We start from the raw sequence: 18,256 nt of genomic DNA, 5'->3' as shown, positions 1-18,256 counted from the left end.
AATGATCCCCCACTGGGTCCCTCCCACAACACATGGGAATTATAGTAGTACAATTCAAGATGAGATTTGGGTGGGGACGTCGAGCCAAACCTTATCACCTTCCCTATACTCAGTCATGATCTTGAGTATTCAAACCATTCATTTCTTAAACTCTTTCATTCATGATATATTCATTTAGAATCTTTTCTTTGCAAGTGACAGAAAACATATCCCAAACAGGCTTATGCAAAAGGAAAAGAGATCATGTAACTAATAGTATAGAAGATAGGACTGGTTTTAAGTACTGCATGATGCAGGAGTACAAATGATATCCCCCAAATCTAGTTCTTCTGTCTCTCTTTATCCCTCAGTTCATTACCTTTGGGTTGGTACTGTTCTTTAGACAGAGTCCCCACTATAGTCATGATATAGAACTAATTAATAATTTTATATTCCCTCTTTCAGTGTCTTGGTATAAGAGGGCTCAATTCAGTTGTTTCTTGTGCTTATGATAGGGAAAATTAGAGTAGGTTGCTCTTAATTCTTCTAGCAAGCTCAGAAGGCATTCTGACACTTGTTATTTAAGGTACTGGCCAGTACAGGGGCAAGTACTAAATGAAGGTTAGGTGGGAAGCAGAGTAGGGGGTAGAATATACAGAAAAAAAATTAGATTATAAGAAACCACTTTTCCATTGAGAATCACTAAATCACGAAGTAAAAATCAAGGGGTCTACACAGAACATTAACATAGTTTAAATAGGGTATTTTAGTACAAAGAGCAGATTTGTCTAAATGTGATCCTGAGAACTCATGTTGGGTTACAGGCAAAAAGCTAACTGGAACCAGGGATCTGCCCTTTTACCAAAAAGAAAAGCTGCACCCAATTTCAGCTTCCCATAGGACTTCTTCCCCTCATAGAAAAATTGTAATATCTAATTAACCCCAAGGTCCCAGACAATGCCTATAAACAGTTGGCACCGCAACTTCAGATTGCCTGGCATCAAGCAGCCTGAGTAGTTCATCACTGACAAGGCTCCTCTTAGACTTGCACTATAAGAAGGGAAAGCAAAGGGGCAAGGGATTCTCTCAACTGAACCCAGTGTTACCCTTCAGGCCCAGCAAGGGCTCCCTCTTACCAAGGCTCAATTAGCTATTACTGGCCTGATCTACCAGCAGCAGAGATCAACAGTGAGCCCACAGTACAGCACCATTTCTCAAGGAGACCAGCCACTTTGGCAGATTGATTTCTTTGGATCCTTTCCACATGGGGTGTGGGGCATGCAGTTCATTCTTGCCAGAGCTGATTCATACTCTGAATATGAGTTTGGCTTACCTATCCACAGTTTTCCCATTAGCACCACCATTCAGGAGTTTACAAATGGTCATATAGTAACATGGTATCCCACAAAGTATTGCCTTAAACCAATGGACCCATTTTACTGCAAAGGAGTTGCATATGACAATGAGAACTGCTGGCATCATATACCTCATCATGTAAAAGCAGACAGCCTCATGAAATGGTCCATGAAAGGCCCAGCTAACTTTTTAGCTTTTAGACCATACCTTGTGGAGTTGGGAGTGACACCGAATGTCGTTGGTCCCATGAATAGCCTCTATTCTTTTTACCATGAGTGACCCCATGTGAGACCAGAAGAAAAACTGCCCAGTTGAGCCCACCCCAATTTGTTGACCCACAGCAAAATGAGCAAATAACATGATTATTATTTTAGACTATTGATGTTTTGAAGTGGTTTGTTGCAGGACAATAGAATATTGATGCAACAGGTGAGGCCAAAAATATCTGAAATGATACATAAGATGTGTCTGATACAGGTGAAAAGAATGCATACTAAGTACTACCACATTCCAAAGAGAGCTCCTAGGCACTTCTCTACAGGACTCACCAAGAGGTGACAAAACCGGTTCTATGACCTCACTCAAACACTTCCTCCAGCCTAAATAAGAGAAGACTACAAGGGAGAGGTATATTAGTTATTATCTTCAAGGAGGTGTTGTAGATTTTCTCTCCCACTGAAAAGGGGGAAGCCAATGAGAAAAATGAGAGTGAGGTGGCCTCTGAGAGCTGATTAAGAATGTCTTCAAGACAGATCACCCTCCAGATGGTTGGTCACTGAACTGAAGCTATCTGTAGGTCCAACCCAGAGAGAAAGTTTTAGGGAGAGCCTGCTATGTATCCCTGGAATTTGGAGGCCCATGTCAGTATAGACACTGACGCTGCCTCTTGTCAGAATTCTAAAGGCAGAAAACTTGCTGGAGCAGCAATGACAAGGCAGCATGTCTGTTGTTCAGTATGGCAAGGACATGTGAACTTCTCATGGATCAGGTGAGCGTCTCAGAAGGCAAAATAGCTTGAGCTATTTGCTTGTGCCTGCCAAAGGGCTTGCCAGTTGTTGAAGTAACACTGGCAGTAAGAAACTATGGGTATTCCACAAGAGACAGGGGCTGAGGAGAAGTTTAAAAGGATTGAGTCCATATTTAAGAAATGTGCAGTGAAGGGGGTCCTGAACAATCATACTCACCCTATAAGAGCCAGCATTCGGATGCCAGTCATATAGAAGGCATTGACAACCAAGAGAGGACTTACAGCAGCACTGAAAAGTAAGAGAGACAAAGGGCTGAGAAAAGAGAGGCTAGATGGAAGAAAGAGCTTCATTTGTGTCCTGACAGGTACTCCTGAATCTTCCCAGTGGGACCCTAAGAAGAAGTCACAGAAGAAATCAACAGAGAGCCAATTTTCAGCATTTTCCATGTCCAGAAAAGACAAAGCCATGTTATGAAAGGATCAGTAAAGCAACACCTTGCCACCTCCATTTCTATCACCCCCGGAGGAGATACAGCTATGGTTAGCAAGATGGGGTAGGAGAAGTAGAAGCCTAAGGGACAGAAAGAGAAGGGTTACACCTGCTTCCTTGACTCGAAGCCCCTCATCGGTGGCAGGATCCAACTGGGAGAGAGGACAAGATATAACTTCAAATAAGGTCCGAGTTTTGATTATTTTATGGGTCTTCTGGTTGTCCCCTCAATGTTTTTTCCAAAGTCATGGAATGTTTAGCTAGTTACAGGACTGCTTAGAATAAGACCACGTTTCACAGTCTCCCTTGCAGGTAGATGCAGTAACGTAATTAAGATCTGACCAATGGGTTGTGAACATAAGTTGATGCTAACAACTTCTGGGTCATGCCCTTAAAGGAAATGGGTAGGCTTTCTCCCCCTTGATGACTGAAATGTGATGTGGTGCTGAGCCATTCTGGACCATGTAGACTAGGACAACAGTCTAGGAATGGTGGAGCAAGAAGACATAGGGAGACTAAACCATGGCTCAGTTTGTAGAACAGAGCTGCCGTGTTAGTCCACTTTTGCCACATAATAAGCAAAAGTCTCAGTGCCATGCTACTGAGATTTTTTTCTCACTCATGGTTTTGTGATTTGGCTGGGGCTGCTCTCCTTGGTCCGAAACCTGAACTTGAAGCAGGTTTTCTACAAATGTTTCAGCACGATGGGCCCCACTGTGTGGGGTGTGTGATAGGAGTGAATGAACCCCTTTCTGACCACATCCAGCTTCCAAAATGAGTGGCTCTTGACACTGCAGCTGCTCTACTTCAGGATGTGGGTCAAATTCAGCTCCAGTCCAGCTGTTACATTCTCATCCCCAGGCTAGAGGGAGATTGGAAGCTCCCAGAGGGACAGGAGAACTTCCTTCCCATAGCAGCAGTTGGATCGTTTGCAGTTTGCCCACACTTGCAGAGGCAACGCCTTGAGCCCTGCCCAGAGACATAACACCAGCGGATGCTGCTCCTTTCTCAGAGGTCTGAGTTTTACCTCCACAAGGCAACTCCTCTAAACGTATAAATTGTAATAATCCCAACCTCTTCCCGTCCTCCTTCTAGCTCTAGGCATAGTAGCTGCTTCCTGCAGTTGCTACCTCTGTGGTACATTAACAGTTCTCTCTGACCTTATCAGTTGCTTAATAATCAATTCTTGATATTAAATTCTATTGGTTGAAATAATTGGGGTGGTTTGTTTCCTGCTATCACCCCTAGTGATTCACTGGACTAAATCTTATGCCTGTTAGACACCTCTCAAGAATTTTCTCTTTGGCTGGGCGCGGTGGCTCACCACCTGTAATCCCAGCACTTTGGGAGGCCGAGGCGGGTGGATCACCTGAGGTCAGGAGTTCGAGACCAGTCTGGTCAACATGGTAAAACCCTGTCTCTACCAAAACTAATCAGCTGGACTACAGGTACACACTACTCAGTGTCCCAGCTACTCAGGAGGCTGAGGCACGAGAATCGCTTGAACCCGGGAGGCAGAGGTTGGAGTATGCCGAGATCACACAGCTGCACTCCAGCCTAGGCAACAGAGGAAGACTCGGTCTCAAAAAAAAAAAAAAGGGATTTCCTCTTTGATGTATTTTATGATATCCTCCCCCCATATCTGTCACTCCTCTCTGTACTCATTTCTATCACAGAACTTACTGTGCTCAAGTGTCATCATTGTTTTTTCTCATTCATCTCCATCCCAGGCCAATAGCTCCCTGAGGTTACAGCATTTCCTCAGTAGCTAGCACATAGGAAACTGAACAACACACGTTGAATGAATGAGCAAGAAAAAATAAAATAGGAAAAAGAATTATTCGTATCAGATGGCTCATGTAGCACCAAAAATGAAAGAGAAAGTTAGATGGTGATGTGTGAAACAGGACTGTGGCTGCCAGCTGTGAGGCCATCCGCAAGCACACAGCAAGAAGCTCTTGATCAATAATGTGAACTCATAACAGGATGAAGAAGGTGCAGCTGAGGCTTTGCAAAGAATACTCGGTGACAGAACCCATAAGGACAAGCAAAGGGTTGGAAGACTCCCGAGGACGCAAAAGTGTGTTGGCCATTCGGGCTCCTGAGGGATGACCAAGCCTTAAGGGACGCCTCTCACTTGGTGCCTGGTCCTGCCAAGCCCTTTACTGGGTTTCTTGACTGGGTTTCATTACCCCACCCCGCGCCACTAGTGGAAACAGGTAAAACCTGGAGAACCAGGTCCTACTTTAGGGGCCGTTCCGGGCATGCGTCATTACCCGCGCACGCAGGCGCAGTAACTTCCTCGGTAACTGGTACTGCCCATTTCCGATATGGGAAGTGTTTGCTCAGGCTTCCCTAATTTATCACCTTTCCTTTGGGCCCCCGCCCTCCTGTTCCTGTGGGGGAAGCCTCGCGAGATCGCCCTTGGCAGTACCCGGCGGCGCCATCTTTGTACCTGGCGAGCGACGGCGCCCGACGGAAGCCCTGAAGCCAGAGCTTGCTTGCCAAGCTCTCGCTCAGACCGGATCTAGGAAATACGAGGCGGGCCTCGGTGGGAGGGACGCACTGAGGGAGGAGGGAGGAAAGGGGGCGGCGGCGGCGGCGGCTCACACCGGATCCCGGCCCCGCACGGCGCGCACCCTGGGGGTTCGGGCGGGGAAGCGGCGCCGGCCCGGACCCCCCGCGGGAGCAGGCAACGGGCGTGAGGGCGAGGCGGCGGCGGCGGCGACCAGAGAGCAGCAGCCGCTTGGTGAGTGTCCGCGGGGAGGCCCGGCACCTGCCGGAGCTGGGACGTCGGAGGCGCCCCCGGGATCGTCCCAGTGACCCTGTGCCTGAGACGGTGGGCGTGTGCGCAACTGCTGGTGTCCCGGGGACTCAGCTCGGCCCGGGACTGCAGCTGACAGCGGGAACTGCGGGGCTGCGGGAGGTTTGCGCAGGGCCTGGCGCGTCCGCGCCCGCCCCAGACGCCCTGAGAGGCCGAGGGGAGAGGGAGTGGCTGGGGTGGGGTGTCGACTTTATTGGCCTTGGTCCCCCCAACGGAGGGGAAGATTCCCTTCCTCGCCGGACCCTAGGCATTGCGGAGAGTGAGCCTCTGTGGACCGGCTTTAAGCCCCCAGAAAGGTGTTTGAGGATGAGGACTAGCAGCACCAGCGTAGGGGCCGTTGAGGGTGTTGAGAGATGTGAAGGTTAGTAGCAGTATAGTAAGAATTGTTGGAGAGAAGGTTTACAGATGACTGTTGGTAGGTGTTGAGTAAGGAGAAAATATTGCTTTCCTTTAAAGATCACACAAGCAGTCCTCTGAGGTCCAACATCAGATTAGTTATTCCCAGTTGGAGTTCTGTAGCTTCCTACCGTGTGCCAGTTCATAAAGTGCGTAAAAGCAGGATTTGAAGGGTGAGGGACAGGTGAGGCATAAAGTAAGCTGCATTAAAAAAATCCGAAGTTTGTTAATGTGTTAAAATTAACACTGTTAATGTGTTAAAATGTAAAGCCTTCTGTTTCTACTGAAATGTAACTTACTTGAATTATTTAAGAAAACTTGCCACCTTTGGTCCAGACCGGGCTTGTCAGTTCGGTGTGTTTCTTCAGTGACGTTTGTCAATCAGGCAGTCATTTTGGCCTACAGTATATTTACTTCTGGTTTCTAAAAGAACAAGAATGAATGAGAAAAGGGAACGGTTTGGCAAACTGAGCTTTCTTTGCGCACTTTTTCATTTTGAAAGGATAAGAGAATTTACTTTTTTCTTTGCTTTAGCAATGATTTGCAGTAGTATACAAGAACACGTGGAAGAAGAAAGAAAGGGTTTTTTGAGATGAGAGTTTAATTTTGCACAGTGTTAAATTATAAAGGGCCTCATCACCCATGGCAAATTTTGTGATGGTATGTTTTTATGAACACTGGAAGAATGCAGGCATATACATATACATGCTTTTTAGTCAGTGTGTGATATGAATCTTTACAACGTTAGGGACAGCCCCCGCCCCCATTTGCTTACAACTGGCTTAATCAAGGGAAAGTTAGACTTCAGTGAAGGTAAATATTAAATATGTGATTTTCATCTTCACATCCGAAAGAACATAATCTGCATTCAATCACCCTGAATTTTCTTCCATATGTTTATTTGATGGAGTCTTCTCTTCAGTTATAGATACCACACTGTGTACAGTTTGTTGGAGCAAACAGAGCTAACGTCGATTATATTCAGGCACTGGAGATCCTCACAGCCACCCCGTGTTAAAAAGATAATGTTATCCCGATTGCACAGAACAATACTAACCTCGAATATTCTTTGGTGACTTCCCTGAGGAGATTATATAGCCCTTAAATTGCAGAGCTAGAACTCAAACCCATGTAGGTCTGATTCTAGAGCATGTGTTCTTTCACCGTACTCTGCATAAGTTTTTGTGCTGACTGATACAAACTTTATGAAAATGGAAATTTGTGTTACAAAGAAACCTTTCAGTTCTGTTGGTAATCTTGAAAGCTTTCAGTGTCCTTGGCTCCAGATAATCTCAAGGTTTTTTTTTTTTTTTTTCTTTTCGGATGTGTCCATTTTCTAGCCAGAGGTAATATTTGAGTTAGAAGTCTGCTAATCTGTAAAGATTCCTAATAGCTGGTAGTGACCTATCTGAAATTCAGATATTTTCAGCAACTTTGCCTCTTGCGTCAGCATGCCCAAGATACTTCAAAGAACAAATCTTTTGTTTATTCTGGTCCTGAATAGTATTTCAAATTACATTATTAAAATGGCAACTATCTATAGGGATTTGAATTTGCTTTATCAGAGCTTGGAGGTACGCATACACACCCCAGCCTTCTCCAGCAAGTGGAGTACTTGACAGCTGACCCTGTTTTTCTTCTCTTTAAAAATTTGATACAAAGGTTTTGGACCCTATTCATGATTTGCAGAAAAGACGGCAGCTCTTCTGGGATCTACCATAATCTGCTATGGGGCAAGGGAATGAAAGACCTTAACAGGTTCCCAGGCAGTATCTGAGGTGTTGGTGAAACAGCGTGAACATCTTGCCAGTGGTCACTTTTATCTCCCACTGTCTCTGCTGTTGCATTTCTTATGTGCTGCAGAGCCTGCCATCCTGGCCCTTATCTCTGCTCAAGAGAAGGGCTCCACATCTGAGTAGAGTTGAAGTGGAAGAACAGCCACAGAAATCATAAAAAAAGAGAAAAAGATACTAAATATCTGGTACTCATCCTCCACCAAGTCATTTGGTCAGGTTTCGCTGCCTAGTTAATTATCTCTGGCTGAAAGTTCTAGAAAAGTTATGAAATTTGGGATTTGCTGCTTCATTTAAGAAGTACATTGTTCGGGGGCCTTCAGTTAAGTAGTCCTGTCTTCATGGAAACAGAAAAAGAAGTCTTGTGTTCCTCAGTACACATCAGCATGTGTGTGTATTATGTGGCTTTAGAGACTGTTTTAAATAATCCCTTGGCATCTTGATGGGCAATCTTTGATCTGAATAAGTTTTTAAATATAGTTATACTCCCAAGAAAGAGTTAAATAAAATATACTTCCTTACTTGTGAAAGTAATTACTCATGGTATTTGGGCTGTTTATTAGGGCGAAAAAAAATCAACAAATGATAATGTAACTGAATGCTTACCAAGTAAACAAAGCCTTTCTGAAATGATTTATATTGCCACTGTATAAAGATAAAACACTGGGAAATTGCCTCATATCTACTTATAAGTTTATTTTCATACCTTCTGTATAGTAACCTCAAATGATTACCATGGCCACATATATTTATTTCTCTAAAAGTGAAATGGACCTGACGAAATATTTGGAACTATCAAACTGAATTAATCCTAAATAAGAACATTTATTATAGTTTAATTCATGGACAGTTCTATTTGTCCAACTCTAACATCCTACTTCCCTCCCTGCTTCAAATTTCTCTACTTTCCATCCTCTCCTTCTGATGCTGTTCCTGCCATTTACCTGGCACCCTTAGTTTTCCATTGACATTGAAGTCTTTGATAGGGTGGATACTAACAAGGAAGGCACCAAAACTCCTCCAAGTCCCTTCTCCACATTCCCGTGCTCTAGGAGGTCAAGAGGGATGTGGATAAGACCTCTTAACCCACCCTGTTCTTTCTTGAAAAGGAGAACGAGAATAGCCAGAGTGAGGGAGGCACTGTCAAGACCCTCCAATGGTTTCTCCTCCTCTTCCCTCTCCTTAAGCGTCAAGGAGGAAAGTTGGTAAAAGCCCACGTGCTGCAGGAACAGGCACTGTACACTCATCCTCTTCAGCAGCCCACCATCTTCGCACTGTTTCCTCACTCCTTTCAGCTGCCATCCCCCCCTCCATCCTTCTTTCCCAGTTGGTCTTGCCTTCCTCATCCCTGGATCTCCTCCCACCCCAGCTCTGCCTTTTTGCCCTCCTTCATAGTGGAAGCCGAAGTCTATGGTCCTAGAGAACCTCAGACTTCCAGTTATGGAAGGGAAGATTTCCTTTTTCTACCTCCAGGGCTAAATGGGTCAGGAGTAGTTGCTGTTATCCTCAGTTGGAATGCTAAATTGATTTTCCTGTAGAAACATTGCCTGCACGGGTTCTGTGTTTTGTTATACTTCTGTAACCTTTTGGACATTTAGGCTTTTGTGAGCCGGCTTGGAAACCTAGCATATTGATCACTGTCTCCTGGAAAGGCAAAATCTGAGTTTCAAATAGATGATTTTAAAAATCAGCTTGTGCTCCAGAAATTGTTGAGGGTTGCCTGCTTTTTGTTAATTATTCACTGAAATGGTAGGTATTAATAGTACACCTTTAGCTGTCCGGAATTAGATTTATGTGGATCAGATGACTCTTCTGGGAGATAAACTGATAGGCTTTTTAGATTGTCAATGAAGAATTTCTAAATTTAGGCACATGTTTTGAAATAAAATTTAAGTTAGTCCCTCTCAGCCTAATATTGTCATTAAAGCAGGCATATCTTGAAGTTTTGTTGAAAGAGCATAGTTTTGGTTTTTCATAAAAGGAATATCTCATTCCCACCGTGAATTACTGCTGATTTGAAACTTTTCAAAAGTATTGGATCTCTTGCAGTTATTTTACCCTCGTTTATTTAGTGAGTAAATAACATGGGACAGTGTGTTTGTTTTACTTCAAGATTTTAAAATAAAGAGTGTGTTGAGGTTACATACTGTTACCACTGTTTGTGATGTTCAGACAATTAAGTGAGGGATTTGAAGGTGATAAAAACAAAACTAAGTACATTTTAAATTTGTTTTCCATAAATGTGTTCAGTCTTATCTTGGTTGAAGGAAATACTCCTAATAAAAGGCAAGATGAGTTTTTTTTTTTTTTTTTTAGTTTCCAAACCACTCTATCGTTTGAAAAATGACTTTCAGTAAGCATGCTCTGTTCATTTTAAGACATTTTAGAGTTTACCAAGTTATTTCATTACACACAGAGTGCGGAGGTTAAAAATATGATCTCTAGCGGTAAAATGCTCAGATGTTCAGATCTGACACTAACTAGCTCTGTGTTCGTGGGCAAATTACTTAATCTCTGACCTGTTCCCCCATTTTTGAAGTGGGGATAATGTGGTATCTACCTCATATAAGGATTAAATGAGCCAGAGGATGTATCATATTTAAAACATGCCTAGCAATGGTGAATATTCAAAAAGAGTTAGTTCTTATTATTACATTGTCATCATCATTACTACTATTACTGTTATTACTTTAGCTACTTTCTAAGATGATATGCCTTCTGTTCTGCGGTGTGGGCATGAAAGATATATTTGTTTACCTGGTAGCAATTTTTTAATGCAGAGTTTATTTGAGAGGTTCAGGGAGAGAGCAGTATGTTGACTGCTGGATACATCCACAATTGGCCATAGTGCAGGAAATTCATAGAATATTAAGCTTATTTTTTTCAGTTACACCATTCCTTTTTTTAGGTATAAAGAACTATGCCTTTTTGATGTTTGAGCAAAACTAGATTATTTGAGTGATTGCAATGTCTTTATTAAAATTCAGTTATCTTGGTATCTACAGGCTAGAGTCTGTGTAGGGGGAGCCTCAATTTCTAAATGATCCATTGGTAAGACTTTTTTTAAGCAGCACCATTTTCCCACAGAAAAATGTCACGTAATAGTGTTCATATTCCCAAGCCAGCCCAACATATATGAATTTGAATACTGATAGTATTATAAAAACTAACTTTTATGTGTAACAGTGTCTCAGCAGGAACATGCACTGAGTACATCAAGTACTGAAAGATTATGACCACAATCTTGCAGATATGGCAGTAGGGCTATCTTCCTTTGCAGTTCTAGCAAGGACCGTCAAGCCTCGGGAAGAGAACTTTTTCCTCTGGTAGAGGCCGAGGGTAAGTAGTGGAGACTGGTCTCTAGAAGGCAGTAGCTTTTTTCTGACTTGGCTCCTCAAAAGGCTGTATAGTATAGTGGTTAAACGCATGGACTGTCCACTCAGAGTGCTTATCTTCAAATCTCTGTTCCATTACTTACAGAACTTCCCATCTGTAAAATGTAGGTAAAAGTAGTGCCTCCCTTATGGGGTTCTTAAGAGGATTAAATGTGTTAATACGTGTGTGGCACTTAAAATAGCACCTGACCCATAAGTGAGTGCATAAGAAATGTTATGTATTTTTTAATTATTAAGCTTTACTGGTCTAGGATTTCTAGAATACCTTTGTCTGCTTGGCTGTCCACTGCCCACATCTTCTGCACTAAACAGGATTCTTCTCTTTCCTTTCCACTTTGGAATGGTTTCAGACTTTTCATTCCTGCCTGAAGTATTTTTTAAGGAGTTTTGGGGGATTTATTTTATTTTTTAATGTTGGAGAAATAGCATTTAAAGAGTCCCTTCTGAGAACCCACTCTGTTTCCCCATTTAGGCCTTGTGTTGATGGAGACCATTATTTTAAGAAAGATATTGACTGCGGGCATTTAATTGAGTCAGAATTGAGTTACAAATTTCTCAACTTTTAGTAGTTTTTGCTAAGTCATTTCTTTTTAAATAAGCTTTTTATTTTGCAATAATTTTAGACTTACAATGAAGTTGCAAAGATTATACAGAATTCCCATATACCCAAGTATATATAACCCTGGTACATTTGTCCAAACTAAGACATTAACATTGGTACATTATTGTTAGCGAAACTGTAGATTTTACTCGATTTTACCAGAATCTCACTAATGTCCTTTTTCTGTTCCAGAATACCATGTTGCACTTAGTTGTTAAGTCATTTTTAATTATTTGTATTTATATCATGGAGACCGCCAGTTCTTTAGTGAATAGATTTCTGTGGCTATAAAACCATTCTCTGTTTTAGTTTGAAGTTTTCTGCACATACTCGAGGGCTAGGTGTTTCCTCTAGGGATGGCAAGTCCAGGGATTTATCTTGGCACTGAACTTTATAGGTTGAAATAAAAGGAGAGAGTCCTATTATAGTGGAAAGAACACTATGGTGATGGAGTTTAGGCTAAAGCATTTTTATAATTTAAAACTGTGTTTTCATGGGACTAAATGAGTTCGTTTATGCACTATTCACTTTTGATGGATTTGATTTCAAAATGACGAGTCATTCTTCCTATTAAAAGTGTTAAGCATATTTCTTGGATATAGAAGCTAATTGAAATGAATTGGAGAATTTAATTTTTTAGTACTCATCATAGTTATGATTGACTTAATAAATTAATATTAAGTTAGTATAATTAAATTTCAGTAATTAGAACATTTGTTTATATGCGCTTTTAGAAAATCCTTGGTTTCAATTTGTGATAACAATAGAGTCTTTTTGTTTTTTTCAGGGATACCATATGTAATAGGTGCCATTGTTACTCTAACTTTTCGCACATGCCTTCAGTTTGATGTCAAAGTCATCATTTAATGTAAACAGCAAGTTATCTGTTAGGCTGCACATCATGAACTTTACTTTTAGAAAGTCTTATCTTTTATGCCACAGAAATAGCATTTGGCTATTAGTCATGGATGGCAAAGAAATTAATTTTGAGTTGTTTGGATAAAAATGTTTCAGTTGACTATAGTGTGTATTGAGGGACACTGCCAGTAAACAAACTCTTGGTAGGTGGAAATCCCCTAGAAGTTACAGAAAATTGGGAGGAGGTTAACTTAATTAAATAACTTGAATTGTTTAGACGTATTCAGAGCTTCTTATGACCTTGAACAAATCACCCAACTTCAAAGGACCTTGGTTTCTTCATTTGTAAAATTAGGGAGTTTGACTAGATGTGTAAATCTAGTTGTTAGTTAACTTCTAAGATGTAAAAACCCTCTTGTTTAACAAAAACCTGCAAGATCAAATTGCTTATCTGAAATCTTTATGAATCAACACGAGTCACTAAGTCTAGATATAAGTCAGTTTATCAGTTGGGTTCAAATAGTTTCAAACCAATATTACTGTAAGTTTGAGAGTCACTAGTTGGTTTGACACCTCTTATATATTTTTGGTAATTAGTATGTTGCTTTTTAAAATTTTATTATCTGATTTTTGTGCTTTACCCTGAAGCAATGAACTTCAAACATTTTTGTTCTCATATTCCCTAAACAATTGTGAAAAATGTACTCCTTTACACTTAAAAAAAACCCAAATAACCTTTTACTGAAGTTTAATATGCAGAAAGTACACAGAAAGTATGGTAGTGAACAACTCAGTGAATTTTCACCACCTGAGCACACTTGTGTACTAGCACCCAGATCAAGAAATTCTTACCACCTTACCCCCCTCCAGCCCCACCTCTGCATATTTTCCTAACTTTTAACACCACAGGTTAGTTTTGCCTACTTTTATACTTTATCTAAATGGACTCTTTTGTCTCTGACTTCCTTTATGCAACATTGTGAATTTGAGATGTATTTATATTGTATATAGTTGTAGACTGTTCATTCTCATTACTGTATATCATTCCACTGTATGAATAGATCATTATATATCATTGTTGATGGATATGTAGGTAGATCTCAGTTTGTGGAGAATGTCTTTGTGACCTTGGAGTAGGCAAAGATTTCTTCAACAGGACTTTTCAAGAGTAATTATTTCTTTTACAGTTTAGATTGGATAAGGAATGGGAGAACTGGTTTATTGAAATATGAGCAGTTAATTTTTTTTAAATGTTAATGTATAGTTAAAAATACTCTCTAAAGCTCAGGGAGAATGTTAGTATTTTTAACTAAATCTTCCAGGTAACAGGTTTGTGCTTTCATGACTATTTTGGGAGGAATTCCTTCAAAAATGTGTCATGTACTTCCTTGTCTTTTTGACTTGCCGATTTGTAGGAGTTTTTTACTATATGCTGGAAATGAGCCCTTGCTGGTTGTAAATATCTTCTCCCACTGTGTGGCATGCTTTTTCTATTTCATGGTATTCTCATAAGATTACTTCAAGGTATTCTCTCATCTTCTAGAAGCTTTATTGTTTTGGCTTTCACATATAGATCTAGCATATACCTGAAATTGATTTTGGTATATTGTGTGAGGTAGGGGATAATACTGTTTTTTCTTATATGGATAGCTAATTGTCCCAGCACACTATTTCCCTGCTATTTTCAGGAATCAAATGTCCATATATCTGTGGTTCTGTTTCTGTGCTCTCTGTTCTGTTCCTTTGGTCTGTTTGTCTCTACTTGTACTGATGCCACATTGTCTTGTTTATTATAGTTTTATCATAAAACTTGATATCTAGTAGAACAAGTTCTTCCACATTGTCCTTCGAAAGCATCTTCGCTATTCTTGACCCTTCGCACATTTCTTTGATTTTAGTGTCATCTTGTCATTTTCCACACACACCCACAAAACCTGTTGCTACTCTGATTGGAGCTGCATGGAATCTAGAGAGCAATTTGGGAAGAATTGACATCTTTATCATTTTCTGATTCATGAACATGATACACTACTCCATTTATTTAGATCTTTAATTTCTTTCAGTAATGGTTGTGATTTTCTCCAGAAGATTGTTCACAACTTTTGAGAGTTTTATTTGTAGATATTTGATATTTTTGATATCGTAAATGTTTATAGCCATTATTTTGTTTGTTTATATCTTTATAGTGACCTTGTATCTAACAGTTTTGCTAAACTTTTAGTTATGTATCTTTAGAGTATGTATTCGATCTTTTACTATGTATTCAGTCTTATCTGCAAATAAAGTCTTGTTTCTTCCTTTCGAAATGTTATACTTTTGTTTCTTATCTTACTGTACTGGGTAGTATTTCGATTATAATGTTGAAGAGAAGTAGTAATAGTGGCGCTATTGTCTTGTTTCCTTTCTTGAAAGGAAAACTTTGAACATTTCTCCATTAAATATGATGTTTAGTTTAATTTTTTTCTAGCTATCATCAGATTAAGGAAGTTTTATTCTGCCCTTAGTTTGTTAGGAGCTTACATCATGAATAGATACTGGATTTTATCAAATGTTTTTCCTACTGTTAATATAGCCATAGGATATTCCTCAAGTCACATTATATTGATTGATTTCCTAATGCTAAATAAACTGCATTCCAGAAATAAACCCAGCTTGGTCAACATCACATTTTCCTCTAATTTTACTTTGGAATTTTAGATCTTTGTTCGTGAGTGGGGTTGGCCTGAAATTTTGTTTTTCTTGTGCTGTCCTTGTCAGGCTTTAGTAGCCTTGTAAAATGAGCTAAGGAAGATACCTGCTTTTTGATTCTCTGGAAGAGTTTAGGTTAAATTTGGTTTTATTTTTTCTTTAAATGCATGATAGAATTTAGCAGTGAAGCCATTTAGGCCTAGAATTTTCTTTGTGGGAAAGCTTTTAATTACAGATACAGTTTTAAAAATACTAATAGTATTCTTCAAGTGTTTCTATTTTGTTAATCTCTGCCTTTATATTCATTATATTTTATATACCTTTTTAGGAATTATTTTGCTCTTTTTCTAACTTCTTGGGATGGGTAGGTAGGTGTTTATACCCTTGTTTCCTTCCTGACATACATATTTAAAGCTATACATTTCATTTTCAAGTATTGCTTTACCTACATCCCATCATTTTTGAGATGTAATATTTTAATTATTTGACAATATTTTTAAATTCTCACTGTAATTTCTTTTTTGATCCATGGGTTTTTTAAAAGTATATTTCTTAATTTCCAGTATTATGAGAATTTTCTGTGTATTTTTTGTATTTTGTTTCTGGCTTTAACACATTTTCCTTAGAGAATTTTCTTTGAGTGATTTCAATCTTTTAAAATGCCCTGGGACTTACTTTATGGTTCAGCTTGTGGTCAGTTTTTGCAAATATGTAAGCACTTGAAAAGTATATATTCTGCAGTTGTTAGATATAGCATTCTATATATGCCCATTGATCAAGTTTGGTAATCATATTGTATCTCTGTCCCTACTAACTTTTTTGTCTTCTTATTCTTTTAACTACTGAGAGAGATATCCTTTCTTTCTTTCTTTCTTTTTTTTTTTTTTGAGCTGGAATCTTGCCCTGTTGCCCAGGCTGGAGTGTGCAGTGGTGCAATCTCAGCTCACTGCAACCTCTGCCTCCTGGATTCAAGCAATTCTCCTGCCTCAGCCTCCCACATAGCTGGGACTACAGGCACGTACCACCACTCCTGGCTAGTTTTTGTAATTTTTGTATTTTTAGTAGAGACGGGGTTTCACTATGTTAACCAGACTGGTCTCGAACTCCTGACCTCAAGTGATTCACCTGCCTTGGCCTCCCAAAGTGCTGGGATTACAGGCGTGAGCCACCACGCCCAGCCAAGAGATGTCTTAAAATTTACCCCTGAGATACTAATGCATGTCTAATTCTCTGAGAAGTTTTGTCAACTTTTGCTTTATATATAATTTGAGTCCATGTTATCAAGTGCATACAGATTTAGTTCTTTATATTGTTCTGGTGAATTAAGCATTTCATCACTATGAAGGGACTCTTTTTAACTCTAGTGATCCTTTTTCTTTGATTCTGTTTTGTCTGAAACGAATACGGCAACACCATCTTTAATATAGCAATACCATCTTTATTTTAGCTAATGTTTGCATGATATATGTTTATCCTTTTACTTTTAACCTTTCTGTATTCTCATGTTTTAGATGGGTCTCTTGAAAGCAACATATATTTGTAGATTTATTTTTTAACCCAATCTGATAATCGTTCTTTTTTGAAACATTTGATTCATTTATACTTAATATAATTATTGACATTTTGGGGTTAAGTACAACATCACATTTTTATTCTACTAACTCTGTATTTCTTTTTCCCCCTGTATTTTTCTTTTATTTGACTGAGTATTTTTATATCGTTTTTCCTTTATTACTTCAGATATCACTTATTCATTTGTATTCTTTTTGTGATTACCCTAGCATTTATAGCATGTATTCTTCACTTATCAAAGTCTAGTGTTAACTGATACTTCTACCTTCCTCCTAGTTGAAGCAAGAATATTAAAGCACCTTAGTTCCATTTACCTACCTTGTAACATACATATTGTTGTCCTGTAATTTAATTTTCTGTATGTATTTTAAACCTTACAAGACATTATTATTTTATACAGTCAATATTCCTTTAGATTTCACATGCTTATTTGAACTTCATGGGTCTTCATTCCTTTCTCTATCTGTGACCTTCCATCCTGAGGCAGTTTTCTTTTGCTTCATTCGTAGTGAGGGTTTGCTGGAGATGAACTCTGTTTTTATTTGTCTGAGTCTGTATTTTAATTTTTTTCTTGAAGGATATTTTCTCCTATACTAGGTTGGCAGTTGTTTTCTTCATGCTCCTTGGAGATACACGGTCTTTTAGCTGCCATTTTTGTTGTTGAAAACTAAGCTGTCAATCTAACAGTTGCTTCTTTGAAAGTAATCTCCCCACCCCTGCCCCCGCTGCCCCTCCATCAGGATGCTTTAAAACTTTCCTTTGTCTGGTGGGAATTCATTAAGGTTGTTACACATGTGGTTTGACAGGTTTCATCATTTTTGGAACATTTATTCAAATATTGCCTCTGCCCCATTCTGTCTCTTTTCCTTCTGAGATTCTGATTAACTCTTGGATATTAGACCTTTCTCACTGTATCTTCCAGGTTTCTTACCCTCTCTTCATTCTGAGCGTTTTATTTTCCCCGACCTATCTTTTGGTTCACTATCTCAACGGTGTCTATTGGCTGTTAGACCTGTTTATTGAATTCTTAATTTCGGTTTTTGCATTTCTCAGTAATAAAATTATTCTTTGCTTCTTTTAAAAATCTGCTGTGTAGCTCGGGCAACATGGCAAAACCCCATGTCTACAAAAAAAAAAACAAAAATGAGCTGGGCATGCTGGTGCATGCCTGTAGTCTCAGCCACTCAGGAGACTGAGGTGGGAAGATCACCTGAGCCCCAGAGGTCAAGGCTGCAGTGAACTGTGATCACGCCACCACATTCCAGCCTGGGTGACAGAGTGAGACCTGGTCTCAAAAACACCCAAATTCTGCTGTGTCACATTTTATGATTTCTGGG

The 18,256-nt window shown here is 39.7% G+C and overlaps 1 protein-coding gene across 1 annotated transcript in view; it reads left to right on the top strand.

Annotated features, from left to right (window-relative positions):
- Positions 1–5,263: 5,263 nt before the first annotated feature.
- The window catches only part of TAB3 (TGF-beta activated kinase 1 (MAP3K7) binding protein 3), a 61,608-nt gene continuing 48,615 nt past the window's right edge, over positions 5,264–18,256 (top strand). Inside the window, exon 1 of the mRNA XM_025373603.1 lies at positions 5,264–5,541. The gene's annotated coding sequence lies outside the window, so the exon portion shown is untranslated. The remainder of the gene's footprint in view (positions 5,542–18,256) is intronic.

The sequence above is a fragment of the Theropithecus gelada genome, chromosome X (genome assembly GCF_003255815.1).
Source record: "Theropithecus gelada isolate Dixy chromosome X, Tgel_1.0, whole genome shotgun sequence".
Lineage (NCBI taxonomy): Eukaryota > Metazoa > Chordata > Mammalia > Primates > Cercopithecidae > Theropithecus > Theropithecus gelada.
Note: the sequence above shows the minus strand (reverse complement) of the source record. Positions and strands in the feature narration are given on the sequence as shown.